Source organism: Elgaria multicarinata, chromosome 4 (assembly GCF_023053635.1).
Source record: "Elgaria multicarinata webbii isolate HBS135686 ecotype San Diego chromosome 4, rElgMul1.1.pri, whole genome shotgun sequence".
Classification (NCBI taxonomy): domain Eukaryota; kingdom Metazoa; phylum Chordata; class Lepidosauria; order Squamata; family Anguidae; genus Elgaria; species Elgaria multicarinata.
In genome coordinates this window covers 128,452,918-128,467,442 of record NC_086174.1, presented here as the reverse complement: position 1 = coordinate 128,467,442, position 14,525 = coordinate 128,452,918, and positions in this window count along the sequence as shown.

The following is a 14,525-nucleotide window of genomic DNA, read 5'->3' as shown; positions in this document are numbered from 1 at the left end:
TTCTAGTAAAGAAAAAAGGCAGATCATGCCAGATTGAGGTCAGCCCACACCTGGGCTAGGTAACAGTGTTCTCTGCAAGGTTCTCATCTGAAAAAAATCTCAGGGGCATAGAGGAAAAAGAATCAACAAATGTTTCTATGTCACAAAATATACTATACCTTACAAAGATGAGGGATGCAGGCTCCCAGTTTACACCCTGTAAGTCAGTCCCATACTTTGAATCACCAGGAACTGAGCCTAGCCAGAGCACTTGCAAAGGTGGTTAATAGCCGCTGCCAACATTAGCTCCGCTCGAGTTTGCCTGCCTTTGATTCAGAAGAGAGAGGCTGTCAGCCTGACTGAGTAACCCTCTGGAAACAGCGCAGTGTGTGCAACTGAACACTTGGTCAGGTCATCATGACACAAACATTCTTCTGTGACAGCGGAACAGAGGAAGGATTCAAAGCTATCTCTGTTATGTTCTGTGGACACGACGGAAACAAAATAAGGGCTACACCATAACCCAGCAAGCTGTTCTATAATTTGTGTGCCCGATGGGCTAGATGATAAATGGCTGGATTTTTCCTTTATATCTTATTAACACTGAAGTGTTGTGCTAGGTCATGTTGCTCCTAGTCAAGTACTTAACAGTCTGTCAGTCTAAGGCACTATTAACGTCAAAAGCTCCCCCTGCCACCTCTGTCCATGGACTTTTTAAAGGAATAGGGATACACTTTGCATCTATCTAACTATCTATATTCCTAGGTGTGTATGTCTGTGTTTTAAAGGGCTGTCTTATAACTTGGAAGGAAGGAACAGTTGTTGTTGTTATTATTATTATTATGCATGAGTATTTGTTACATTTATATCCCTCCTTTTTCTCCTCTTGCAAGGAACCCAAGGTGGCTCTCTTGGTCCTGCTCCTCTCTATTTTATCCTCACAACAACCCTGTGAGGTAGGTTAGGCTGAGATTCAGTAACTGGCCTGAAGTCACCCAGTGAGCTTCATGGCCTAGTGGAGACTGGAACCCTAGTCTCCTGGGTCCCAGTCCACTACACCACACGGGCTCTAGTTCACAGGCAAACAAAATATATGAGCTAAATATATGAACCAAAGGTAAGCTGGGGGGGAAGGGCCGTAGCTGAGTGGCAGAGCACCTGCTTTGCATGCAGAAGGTGCCAAATTCAATCCACCACATCTCCAGGTAGGAAAAACTCCTGCCTGAAAGAAAACTTTGGGAGCCATTGCCAGCCAGTGTCACCAATAGTAAAGGACCAAGGGTCTGACTGAGTATAAGGCAGCCCTTTCTATGTGCCCAATGCTTGACCACCATTTGGTATGAGGGACAGGAGAGAGAGAACAAGAGTGTACAGGAAGTAGTGCCTTTGAATGTTGAGGGGAGGGTGGAATTTTAGAGGTTGAGGAATGCTATCGACTTTCCCACACAACACTCCCTATTTACCCCATTGTTGCTGCTCAGTGGTGCTTCGTTATTCATATGATGCAGCCGCCAACTCACAGCCACGGTGGGCTTTCCCCCCCCCCCCCCGAAACTAAGCTTTTTGAAAGTGTCAATTTACCACGACTTTTCCCTTTGCTCCAAGGTCACCATGTTGTTTTTTCGTATGTCAGTGGCGGCCTCAGTTTGGGTTATGCAAGTGGGTGTAACTCTGGGCAGATTGGGTAAGCATAGGAATGCAGGGCAGGGGGCGGACTTGACAAGCCCAAAGGCCGCCAGTGCTGTGGTTTTTCTGGCCAGATAGCTTGCACTCCCTCCTGCTCTCAAACGTTATCGTTTCTGCCTCGCAGAAGTGATGCTGCGAGGTTTTGAGGGAATCGGATATCAATGCAGCTGCATCTACACACACACACACACACACACACACACACGGTCAGTGTAGGATTGAATTTCTGGGCCAGGAGAAGGCTTGCCTGAATGAAAAGAGTATTGGAAGGGAGCGGAAAGGGGGAAAGGGCTGAAGGGCTGGGAACTGGGGTGAAGGACAATAAGGGAAGAGGTGCTGGAAGGTTCTCTGGCATCACTTTGGCACTTTGATTTGCTTCAGGTGCTGCCAGGCCTGGTTTCTGCCCATGGCCTCCTTTGACTCTGAGTAATTGAAGTCCTAGCCTGGGTTCTAGTCAAAGGTATATAACGTATCACTGAATGAAGCGTTTTTTAAAAAAATTGTGTGGCATTAAGCCTCCTAGTGGCATTTCTTTTGCTATTTTTCAATATTAAAAAAACAAAAAAACTTAATAGCCCTTGAAGCTAAAAGGAACGGCAGAGGGACTAAAGCCTCTGTGCAAGAGACAGATTAGCTGTGGGGATTGAGCCCACCCAAAGATAATTAGGCAAAAAAGATGGCTGGTGGATGTTTTAAAAGTCAGCAACACTGCCGTTTCCAAACGTGAGCCTTTGACATTTCTGAAGCCCTGGCAGGCTCTTGCCCACAGGACAAAAATAACAATGGAACCACTTTCGTCATTTTCTCTCCCACCCACCCCCACAGGGAGGGTTTTTTTTTTCTTTATGTCCAAAATTCCCTCTCATTGCAGTGGGAGGAAATTCATTTAGACCAGCTCAAGGTCTGGTCTAAATGGTCCGCTGTTTTGGGGGTGTGGTCAGAGGTTGGGATGCCACTCCCCTCCCTGCCAACTGGTACAGGCCAACACATCTGTTTTCCTTTCTCCTTGAGGTCAAAGTTCTCACCTCAGGGAGGAAGCCACCATAGGGGTTTCCATGGTAGATGGAAGAGAAGGTCCATGCTTGGATTTTCCTCTGTCAGGTTTGAACCCTATTTATGCCCTCAGAGAGGAACAGCTGCACAGTCCTATGGCCCCTGGGGCACCTTCCCTAGAACCATAAGCTTGCTCTCTATCGGGGTGGGCAACTTGTGGAGCACCAGATCTTTTAGCCTACAACTCCCATCAGTGTTAGCCAACACAGTCAACAATGAGGGATCAGGGGAGTTATAGGACAACTAGCCTGCGTCTTTATTTTAAGTTGGACTTACCGGGGCGTTTTTTTGTGGTGCGAAGAAGGCAAGAAGGGGTGGGAGGTGCGCGGGAGGCAGACGACAACGATGTGAGAGAGACCTGCGAAAATTCGTGAGTGTTGTTTATTACAACAAGAGTGTAATAAAACGCTCATCCAATGGAGCTCTAAGATAACTTCTAATTTATTATTTACCCATTAGGTGTAAATGTAGATTTAAACATGCAACTAAAATGAAGGCAACGTTCATGATGTCCTGACTGCCTTGAGTTTTCCCCTCCATAAAAGCACTTCCTAGATCCCCATAACCAAAGAGCTACCCATATTGCAAGGAGATTAGGCCTCCATTTCCTCCTGTAGTCAACATAGAAATGTTACTCACTGAGCATGTTCCTAGCAACTAGGTGTAGCAATGGGAGGGGGGTTGCTACACCCTTTGCTGGTAATTGCAGGTATTTTAATAGTGCAATACTATATCTATTTTGTCATTTTGAAGAAACATGCTGTGTGTGTGCCCGTTGTTTACGTAAAAGCCTGTGCTTCAGCACAGGTTGGCATGTCATCCGAACCTGTTGTGTGGCATGGTGGGGTTGGCTTCGTACACACCCTGCAACTTATGATGTGCAGTAGGGGTCATAGGGTGGGTAAGTACAAAGCTAGCCCTGCTGTGCTGTGTGCTGGGTTCACATGACACACCAACCTGCACAGCAGCACAGGTGATTCTGTAAACAACGGGCACACGTGCAGCATGCGCAGGGGTGGGAAATGGGGGGAGAAGTCACAATGCTTCTCGTGAGAACTGGTTCCAAAATAAAATCAAAATATAAAATGCTGCCTAACTCAGAAGCCAAGTCTCTTACATTATGTAGGCAGAACGAGCTTTTAAAAAACCCTGATAAAATGTACAATTGGTTATTTTGCAGGTCCTCCCCACACAACATGTTCCTACCCAACTGTGGAGTGGTTGGGGCTGGCGCCAAGTGGACTAATAGTCAACCCGGTATTTGACTGACACAGCCCCCACCCCTTTTCCCTCCCTCCCTCCCTCCCTCAGTCCTCCCGGTGCTATCCCAGTAGCCTCTGGTGAGTTGTGCTGGCTGTAACAGTGGCCGGCACGGTTTTGGCCAACCTTTCTCAGTAACTCTGTAGCCAGCCAAAATAGTCCACTCAACCCTGCAAAATAGTCCACTGAACCTGACAGAATACACACCAACCAATAGTGGCGCAGATAGTCAATTCTGCAGGGTCTTGGTTATCTCAGTAGGTTATTTGGGGGAAATAGTCAACTATGGGGTGTGTGTTTTGCCCGACAGACAACACAATAACCAACTGTTGACCACTCAACTCATGGCTGACTACTTAAACCATTGTTGGTTATCGTGTTGTCTGAACCCAGCCAGTGGAAGCACATGGGTGCAAGAGGGAGAAGCCAAGATGGCTTCTATCACCCCCGCGATCCTGTGAATCTGGAGTTCAATCTAGAATTAGACTTACTTAGAGTAGGCCCATTGAAATCAATAGGACAATCAGTAATGTATGTCCCATTGGTATCAATGGGTCTTCGAAGTATGACTAAGTGATACAACTCATTATTAGTCTTCATCTATCCTATTTTTTGTTGTTGTTCTATTGTTATTGCTCCTCTTCATTGCTACTTGTTTGCTTGACAGGCAAAGAGCCAGCGAGGAAGCAGGCAGTGGCATCCTTCTCACCACCATGCCCCTGGTGGTGGTGGTGGTGGCGGCAGCATGCTCTGCCATCACAGAGTCCCTTGCTATGCCCATGGAGAGCTCCGTGGGTGTGAGGCCACTTCAGCAGGCTTTCCGCCAGCAGTAGTCAATGGAAGGCTCCAAAATAAGGTGTTGTGGGGTGGGCTGGAGGCAGCCTTTAATCTGCCAGATATAAAGCCCTGACATTCTTCTGAGGGGTGCAGGATCGGGCCCCTCACTTCACTAGTCTGGAGCTGGCATAGAAATTTCCCTCACACTAAAACCAACAGAAGGTGGGAATTTAAAGCCTGCACCGCCAGGAAAGAAGACCCCCCCACACACACTCTAACCCCACCCCACCCCATCCCACCCAGCCTGCACACACACCTTTGGAGGAACCTGAAACTCCGTAGAGTCACTGCTAGTCAGTGTTGGCGATACTCAGCGTGAGACCACTTTCTCTGTTCCTATGGAAGTAGATCAGTTCTCCCCACAATTCTACTTTGGATTGCACTGTAATTGCACAAGTCATCTATTTAAAAAAGCTTAGTTGTACTCATGTTTATGCTCTGGCAGCACTGCCAAGCTTGGGAAAGAGACGCATGGAAGAAAATAACACAGGGCATTACATACTTCCTGAAAACCTACAAATTAGGAAGTCTCTGTTGCTGAATATATTTTTTTTTAAAAATTAAACTCACAGCGGAGCATACTAGCACTGATATTTAAAAACCACACACACACACACACACACACACACACACACCAAGGTCATTTTGACCGAGAAGCAAGGAAAAAAAAACCCTTATAATTACTGCAACAGACCATGATGAATCATGCCTAAACGAACCTTCCTATTCCTTTTCAATAGAATGTATTATTAAATAGACAGATTATTTTACAAATGTTGTGGGCCTTTGCCAAGGAAATAAGAGTTTGTCTTCATGTTAAAACATATTAGGAGTATCAAGGGGGAAAAAGAGGATGTTGTGCAGCTAGGGCTTACGCACACACACTTTTTATGTGTGTAAACTCTGTTCAGAAGTTCTAATGAAACATTGGGGCCAGTGGGTGTGATCCTGAACACCCGCCTAATCCACACATTTATTGTACCCGATAGTGATGGCTTTAGCTTTTTGCAGGTCCATGGGCAAGTCACCCTCAATGGGCTTCCTCCTTTTGTGAATCTACCTTCCCACCACCATTGGTGGGGTGACCATATGAAAAGGAGGACAGGGCTCCTGTATCTTTAACATTTGTATAGAAAAGGGAATTTCAGCAGGTGTCATTTGTATGCATGCAGCACCTGGTGAAATTCCCCTCTTCAACACAACCTCTAAAGCTGCAAGAGCCTTGACCAGCGGGACCAGATACAAAAGAGGGCAGGGCTCCTTCAGCTTTAACTGTTGTGATGAAGAGGGGATTTCAGCAGGTGCTGCATGCAATCAAATGACACTTGCTGGAATTCCCTTCTGTATAGACCTGTTAAAGATACAGGAGCCTTGTCCTCCTTTTCATAGGGTCACCCTAACAGCTGTTATTGCTCCTCATCATTGCTACTAGTTCTTTGCTTGACAGGCAAAGAGCCAGTGAGGAAGCAGGCAGTGGCATCGTTCTCACCACCACCATTGCCTGGGCCAGAGCGAGAGGCAGGTGAACAAGCAAGTTGCAAGGGTGAAAAGAAGAAACTTGAATCCCGGGTGAACTGTCTAAACCTGTTAGGCGGTGGGGCCAGGAGCTCTTGTTGTGTGGTACCCTTAGCTTTTCCAACCCCACAATTATAACAGAGTAGAAAAACTTGTATCAGCACTGGAGGACCTGCCTTGAAGAAGGCCCCCGGGGTTCAGTCCCTGACTTCTCAAGTTTAAAAGATAGGCAGAAGGAAAACTACCTAAAAAAAAAAAAGGAAGGGGGAGAAAAAAGAGAACACAGTCTAGGCTGCTTCTGGTCAGGGCTACATGACTTCATATAAAGGTAGCTATTTATATGAAACCAACAGTAATGGCTCTGAAAGTAATTCATCTCCGGTCTCCTGGTTTTTGTATTTCCAAAAGGAGATACTCCATTGGATTCTCTAATTCCTGCCTCTCTGTAACCTGAGCTCTTTCACACAAGGCAAAGTTCAACTTAACTAATTAGTCTGTAAGGGCTCCCTCAGATAGCATCTTAAGACTGAAATAAACTACAGAAAGGGCTTAACACCATGCTATTTGAATATCTCTCCTCCATTTTCTTTCTTTTCTTTTTTAACACCCAGCTTTAAAGAGGAATTCTGCATAACTCAAACGTTTGTGCTCTACTTTGTGGACATCAGGTAGTCTAAATAAAGGTATAATTTTACCATCTTGTTTAGAAGTGTCCTGAAAGGCTGAAGTGTTTTTCTACTAGTTTCTGAATATTGCCATTTCTGATGTCGGATTTGTGTTCCATTTATTCTTTTCCGTAGAGACTGAACAGTTTGTCCCATGTAGGATGCTGACAGAAGGTGACATACACCACATTGGAAGATGAGCAAGGAGCACTATTGCTTTTAAAGTGCTTTAAAGCACTTTGAAAATGTTTTGAAACCTGTATATGCAGTGTGTCCTGGGCCCCAACAGTTGTCAAAACTGTTATAAAGCGCTTTAAAGCAGTAGTGTAGATCTCCCCCAGGTGAATGACCCCCTGATGTTTTGGGTGACATTATTAGAACCTGTAATAGTGTGATGCCAGAACAGATATGGGGACAGAGCTATTTTATTACGGTGAGTACATTTATATAATCTTAAGGCTGGAACAGTAGCTGAAGGTTTCTTTTAATTTTACTCCTAACACTGAAGCATGATATCAACATCAGTGGTTGCTGATGAACTGTTTAATTTGTCTACATTTATTTGTTTTAAATTTGACTGTGGGTTTTACTGGGTCATTACCTACACACACACACACACACACACACACACACACACACACGTGCACACACACACACAGCCACCTCAGGAATTTTTGATTGAGAAGCAGGATATAAACGTTTTAGTACAATAAATAAGTATCCAGCACCTCAGAATGTATTTGTTTTAAATTTGACTGTGGGTTTTACTGTGTCATTATATATGTACAGACACACACACACACACACACACGTACACTATTAGTCACCTCAGAAATCTTTGACTGAGAAACAGGACATAAATGTTTCAGTACAATAAATATCTAGGACCTCAAAAGGGTCAGACATTATCAACTGCATGTCTCAGACACATACCAAGAACAGCAAAAGTGTAAAGTTTTAACACACAAGGAGAACTCAGAAGAAAATATACCAAACCACAGCCAGAGGCTATTTATATTTCACACTTGGGCACAAGTACTGAAAAAGTGCAGGGGCTACTGGACGTAGAATTTTCAGGTAGCAGAGTCCTCTTTTCTGTCTTCCTCCTTCTCTTCAAATTTCTTTCTATTATGGCTGTTGAAGTACTGCTGTCAGTATGTGGGCTTGAATAATATAACCAGTGGTCAGAGGGTAGGACTGTAGGGCTTTTAAGGGGATGCTCTTGTCTCCTTCCCATAAATAGTAGAGAAGCAGAATAAACTGTGCAGAATAAGTAACGATGAATACATTCTACAAGTAGCAGAATTCAGTAGAGATGGGTGGATTTAGCTAAATCACAGCCCTAATAAAGATCAGGTGGCTGTAGGAAAAGGAGAAAGTTTAAACAACTTTTGTTTTCAGTGTAAGCAAACTCTGAATCATACATATGCAGTCATGAATAACGGCACCTTGTACTAACATGTCTTTTCTGTTGTTTCCACAGTTGTGGGTACTCTAATTATCCTGTACCTAGATAACTACGTTAAGTTCCTAATTCATTTACTGGAAGCCAATAGGAATTACTTCCAAATAAATATAGAATCAGAATGTAGGGAATTTTTAATAAAGGCCTAGAATGTTTGGGAGCATCATGTAATTAAATATCAGCTCAAATATCATCAGGCACTTCATTTTTCTCCATTTTCCTGCTTCCTGCAAAGGTCTTCAGAGTGGTACAATTTAACACTGTTCAAATGTGCCAAGTACATTGTTTTATGGGGCTGGAGCTGGGTGGTATGTGAGTAGAAAAAGTAATGAAGCAACTGTGGAACAATAACTCATCTTTTCCCCTCAAACAATATTCAAGCAAGAAAAAATGAAATGATATGAAGTAGTGCAATGCTGAATTTTCATGATATTCAGAGTTTGGAATTTTCAAGTGCAAAAATGTTAGCGAAAAGCCCTATTTTTTCACTCTTTTGTACCAACAGCCATTATTCCTCTGATTTGCTGCTTGGCGAGGAGGAAAGATATATCTTCCTTGCCAATTCAACCGAGCTGACAGGACTGCGCATTCACATGCACGTCCAGGTGAAAACAATGCCAATGGGCTATGCATTTGGACAGACATCCCAATGCAAGGTCAAGTTGTGTTGGTGAACATTTCCACAAAACACACTGGCTGGGTTCACACAACATATTGTGTTGTCTGGATGCAAAGGATTTTCCACATAATGGGTTAATGTGTTGTCTGAATGAGTGCATTTTCTGCAGTACGGGTAATCGTATTGTCTGACTCCAGTGTGTTTTCTGCAGGTTGGTTTTTTAACCTGCAGTGTGATTTATTTTTCTTGAACAAGCCACCTTGAGAACCCATAACTTGTTCAGGGTTGTTAACAAGCCATGCTGCATGATTAACTAGCAACCCTTTGTAATAACGTACTTAACTATTTTCAGGCAACCCATTACCCATCTTATAGAAAACGGCTGCGTTCAGACAACATAATAACCCATAGTCCAACAGCAACCCATACTAGGTATGTTAGCATGTTGTCTGGGCCCAGCTACCCTCTGCTTGCTGACAGTGAAATGTCTAATACTGCAACACATTGAAAACATTTCCACAGTTGATTCTACATTGGAATATGGATTGGCACTCACAATCTCACTATGACGTTATGACCTAGATGACAGAACATCACAAAGACACTCCTACAGCTGTCTGGTTTCCTGTACTGAAGCCTATGCCCAGTGACTAATAAACTACCCCTAAAACCAAATGAGGAGTGTTAATTGTGTGGATGCAACTAATGCGTGTATGTGTTTGCTGTTATGGGCTGAGGAAGAGGGATGCAATTCCCTTCTCTCTCTGCCAAGTTCCTGGCAAAACTCACCTCCCTGAAGCTGGTATTTGTATTTTAAGGGAAGCTTCCATTAGTGCCAAGTCTAGTTTGGCCCTTAGTTACTTGTCATACTGTGCTGAGAGGCTGATGCAGGGATTCCCGCTTGTCCGCGAGCTGCCATTTTGCATAAAAATGTCGACTCAGTTATTTACATAAATTGTTGTTTTTGGTAAAACAGTGGCCAGGAATAGCACCATGTATAAATGGTGCTATTTATGGCAACCATTTTATGCAAATGATGATTTATGTAAATAGCTGAGCCACCATTTTAATGCAAAATGTCAGCTTCTGAGGTGGGGGTTTGCCACATGCCACTCAACTGCAGACCATCCGGCGGCTCATGCTGAACAGGGGTGGGTAAGTTGCAGGGGTCTGGCAGGGTGAGGTGGGCACAGGGCAGTTTGTCCATCCATATATGTAATATAATCAATATTTTGGAGGTTATCCTGAATTTCTCCCAGCATTCCAAAGAGTACATAATCCTAATCTGGACTGTGCAGGTAAAACAATGGTTCGGAAGAGAAACAATCACCCAGTTTACATGATTGCTGCAGCCCACCGTGGCTTATTTAAGCCAAGGTGGATTGTGGCCATGCCAGTAGGCACCTTGAATATTCAAGTGGTGGCAGGAAGTCACTGTGGCCAGCAATTGCTGTTTCTTATTGTATCATCCGAACCCAGTGAGGGGGCGTTGATGGTGTGGTTAATAAACTACCCAGAACCCATGGACTATTCTAGGGTTTTGGGTGATTTGTTAACTAGGTCAACAACCCACCCTTGCTAGGTTTGGATGACACAATAAGCCAAAGCGACATCCACCATGGCTTGAATTTTCAAAATGGCCATCATCATGTGCCACAACCCACTACAATTTAAATAAGCCATAGTGGGCTGCGGCAATCATGAGAACTGGCCAAATTATTGCTATGCCAGGGCAACTTCATGGCTTTTGCAATGGTCTAGACTGCATAAACATAACTGGTAACAACAAATACATATTTAGTATTACATTTATATCCCATTTTTTCATTTTGCAAGGAACCCAAGGTTGCTTACATGGTCATTGTCCTCCTCTTCATTTTATCTGCGCAACAACCCTTTGAGGAAGGTTAGGCTGAGAGTCAGTAACTGGCCCAAAGTGAGCTTTGTGGCCAAGTGGGGACTAGAACCCAGATCTCCCAAGTCCCAGACCAGCACTCTAACCACTACACCACTCTAGCTCTCTCATATCAAGCCATCTTCATCACAAAATGCAGCATACAGGCCACCCGGCCACCCCAATAAAGCTATTACATGATGGCAAGACAGGGAATAACTGGTCTACACATGATCCCATGGGCAGATTTTGAGGTCCAGTACCAGAGCTTACGTTTATCCCACATTACATATTAGCCAAGTTCTTTCTCCTACAAGGACTGACTGGAAAATGAACATGTGCAACAATTCCTTTACTTCACCACAAAGTAACTAAAGCCAGAACCAACAAATGTACACTATAAGAAAGCCTGATCTGCAACTCAGTCAGCATTGCTTTTAGCTAAATTTGAGTGTCATTTGTACATATACAGTGTTTCCTATTAGCATTGCAGCTAGCAAGAACCTGCTAGCCACAGAATGCCTGACAGATGATCAGGTTTGCCATTCTCCCCCTCCTTCTCCCTCAGCAAAAGCCGTCCTTTGACAACCCTTCAAACTGTAAATTACGACTGCTGGCCACCCTAGGGCTCCACTGTGTTTTTATCCAAAAATAAACATTTGGCGTTTGTGCATAAGAAGCTGTGTCTGTTCTCTGTGGAAGCCAGAGAAGACATCAGAATCTCTGTTACAAAATTCTTCTTCCTTATCCTTCCTCCTTCTTGACCTAAAAGGCCTCTGTGTCACAGTTCCTCCCTCCCAAACAACACTGTATCAAGCAAACACACCAAATGCAAAGGTGTTCCATCACACTACTTTCCAAGTGTGATCTGCATAAATGGTAGTTTCCCTCATAAACAAAATGCACAAGCAAGTTTTGTGCCTCCCTGCCTCCGTAGATAGCAGTCCATTTCAGGAACAAGATGGGACTCTGTTGAATTTCCAGAGCAAGATCCTCCTGCAATCATGACAGGCCACGGCGTTCATCTCTCTCTCGGTGGCTTTGTGGGGCAAAGTTAGCACATGCCTGCCATTCTAGGTTAGACCACAGCAGGATACAGGGGAAGAGGCAGCCTTCTACAGAGGCTGGTCATGAACAGCTGGAGCTCTGGAGGAGGCCAAAACCAGCACCTTGAACCATGACTACAGAAAGCCAGGAGAGATAGGAGCCAACCGGTCAAATGATTCATTCACCACCCGGAATCATTCCACACGAAAACAGATAGATTTGCACTTGGGCTTTTATAACACAAAACACCCAACAAACCCACAAGGCAAATATGTTTCTGTAAAATGGCAAAGGACACACTGTCCTATTAGTGGAAAAGACTTGTTGACCTGTAGTGGCTAAGAAAACTGGTTGTGGGTTTTGAGGTCTGCCTGAGGTTGCCTACTTATTTATTAAAATTTCTGCTCACTAAAAAAAGAAGAAAAAAGAAAGAAAAAAAGAAAAGGGACCAACATTCAAGGCAAATATCAAAAGCATGAAAAAAACAACCATCCTTTAGTAATCATTTGAGCAATAATGAAGAGCCATATAGAAACTCCATATTTCACATAGATTAGCTCAGTATTATTTATAACAACTCTGTAACTATGACTGTCAATACATGGATAAATGTGTGAGTCAGGATGGATGGGAAGCGACTTACCTGAGGCCATAGCAACTTACCTGAGGCCACCCACCAAGAGTGAGGTTGAGCTGAGGGCAAAATAGACATCACAGCAGCAGCCCTATCTGGTTAACCTGGTCTGCCTCAGTCACAAATAAAGCACTAGATAGGGTCAGGTTTTAGAGCAAGAAGTGCGATTAATAGTGATTGATAAATTCTCCCCTGTTTGTGGCTTACCTCCCTAAAGTCTGCTCTCAGCTGTGGAGAGATGCTTTTCTCCACAGCCAAGCTCTGCTACAGGAAATCATACTTGGCTGGATAAAAGAGCCTGGGGGATAGGTCATAGGGAATGAAGGGAGGTGGTTTAGGAAGAATTGTCCCACCTCCACAAAGACACCCTGTTTGCTCTAAAAATTGGGCCCCAGCCCTCACTTTATAGATGATTGGGAGCTTACCTCACCACAAGACTTGCCACGTCTAGCTTGGTCCTGATTCTTGAACCTCATGCTTACAACCGCTATACTACACAGTCTCACTAGCTGTGAAAACAGAAAGATATAAAACTTGCTGGTACATTCTGCGTCTGCGTGTGAGAGAAACAATCTCTTCTGCAACACTTACAGAATGCCACAGACCTTACTTCATTAAACTTTGCTATAACATCACCACTGTGATGCCCTGTCCAAGGTGCTTGGACAGGTTCGCGCAACTACCTCTGTACTGGATCCTTGCCCCTCTTGGCTAATAAAAGCTAGCAGGGATGGAACAGCCGGCTGGGCCAAGGAAGTGATTAATGCCTCTCTGCAAGGTCCCAGGCCATCTGAAAGAGGCGGTAGTGAGACCACTCCTGAAGAAAACTTCCTTGGACCCAGAAAATCTTAGTAACTACAGGCTGGTGGCAAATGTTCCATTCCTGGGCAAGCTCCTTGAGCGGGTGGTTGCGGGCCAGCTTCAGACACACTTGGATGAGACTGATTATCTGGATCCATTTCAGTCGGGTTTCAGGCCTGGTTTTGGCACAGAAACAGCCTTGGTCGCCCTGTATGATGAGCTATGTCGGGAGAAAGACAGGAGAGGGAGTGTGACTCTGTTGATTCTCCTCGACCTCTCAATAGCTTTCGATACCATCGACCATGGTATTTTTATTTATTTATTTATTTCATTTCTATACCGCCCAATAGCTGAAGCTCTCTGGGCAGTTCACAAAAATTAAAACCATGAAGAGCATAATAAAACAACAACAATTTAACAACACAAATACAAAATACAATATAAAAAGCACGACCAGGATAAAACCACACAGCAAAAATTGATATAGGTTAAAATATGAGATTAAAACAGCAGAGTTTAAATTTAAGTTAAATTAGGTGTTAAAATACTGAGAAAATAAAAAGGTCTTCAGCTGGCGACAAAAGGAAAACAATGTAGGTGCCAAGTGAACCTCTCTGGGGAGCTCTTGTTCCACAGCCGGGGTGCCACAGCAGAGAAAGCCCTCCTCCTAGTAGCTACCTGCCTCACTTCCTTCGGCAGGGGCTCATGGAGAAGGACCCCTGTGGATGATCTTAAGGTCTGGGCAGGCACATATGGGAGGAGGCGTTTCCTTCAAATAACCGGTATCCTTCTGGAACGTCTGGCTGAGTTTGGAGTGGGAGGCACTGCATTCCAGCAGTTCCACTCCTACTTGGTGGGTCGGCTCCAGAAGGTGGTTCTTGGGGAACATTGCTCGGCCCCTTGGACTCTCCAGTATGGGGTTCCACAGGGATCAGTCTTGTCCCCATGCTGTTAACATGTACATGAAACCGTTGGGTGCGGTCATCCGGAGTTTTGGAGTGGGTTGTCATCAGTACACTGATGACACGCAGCTCTACTTCTCCTTTTCATCTTCATCAGGTGAGGCTGTG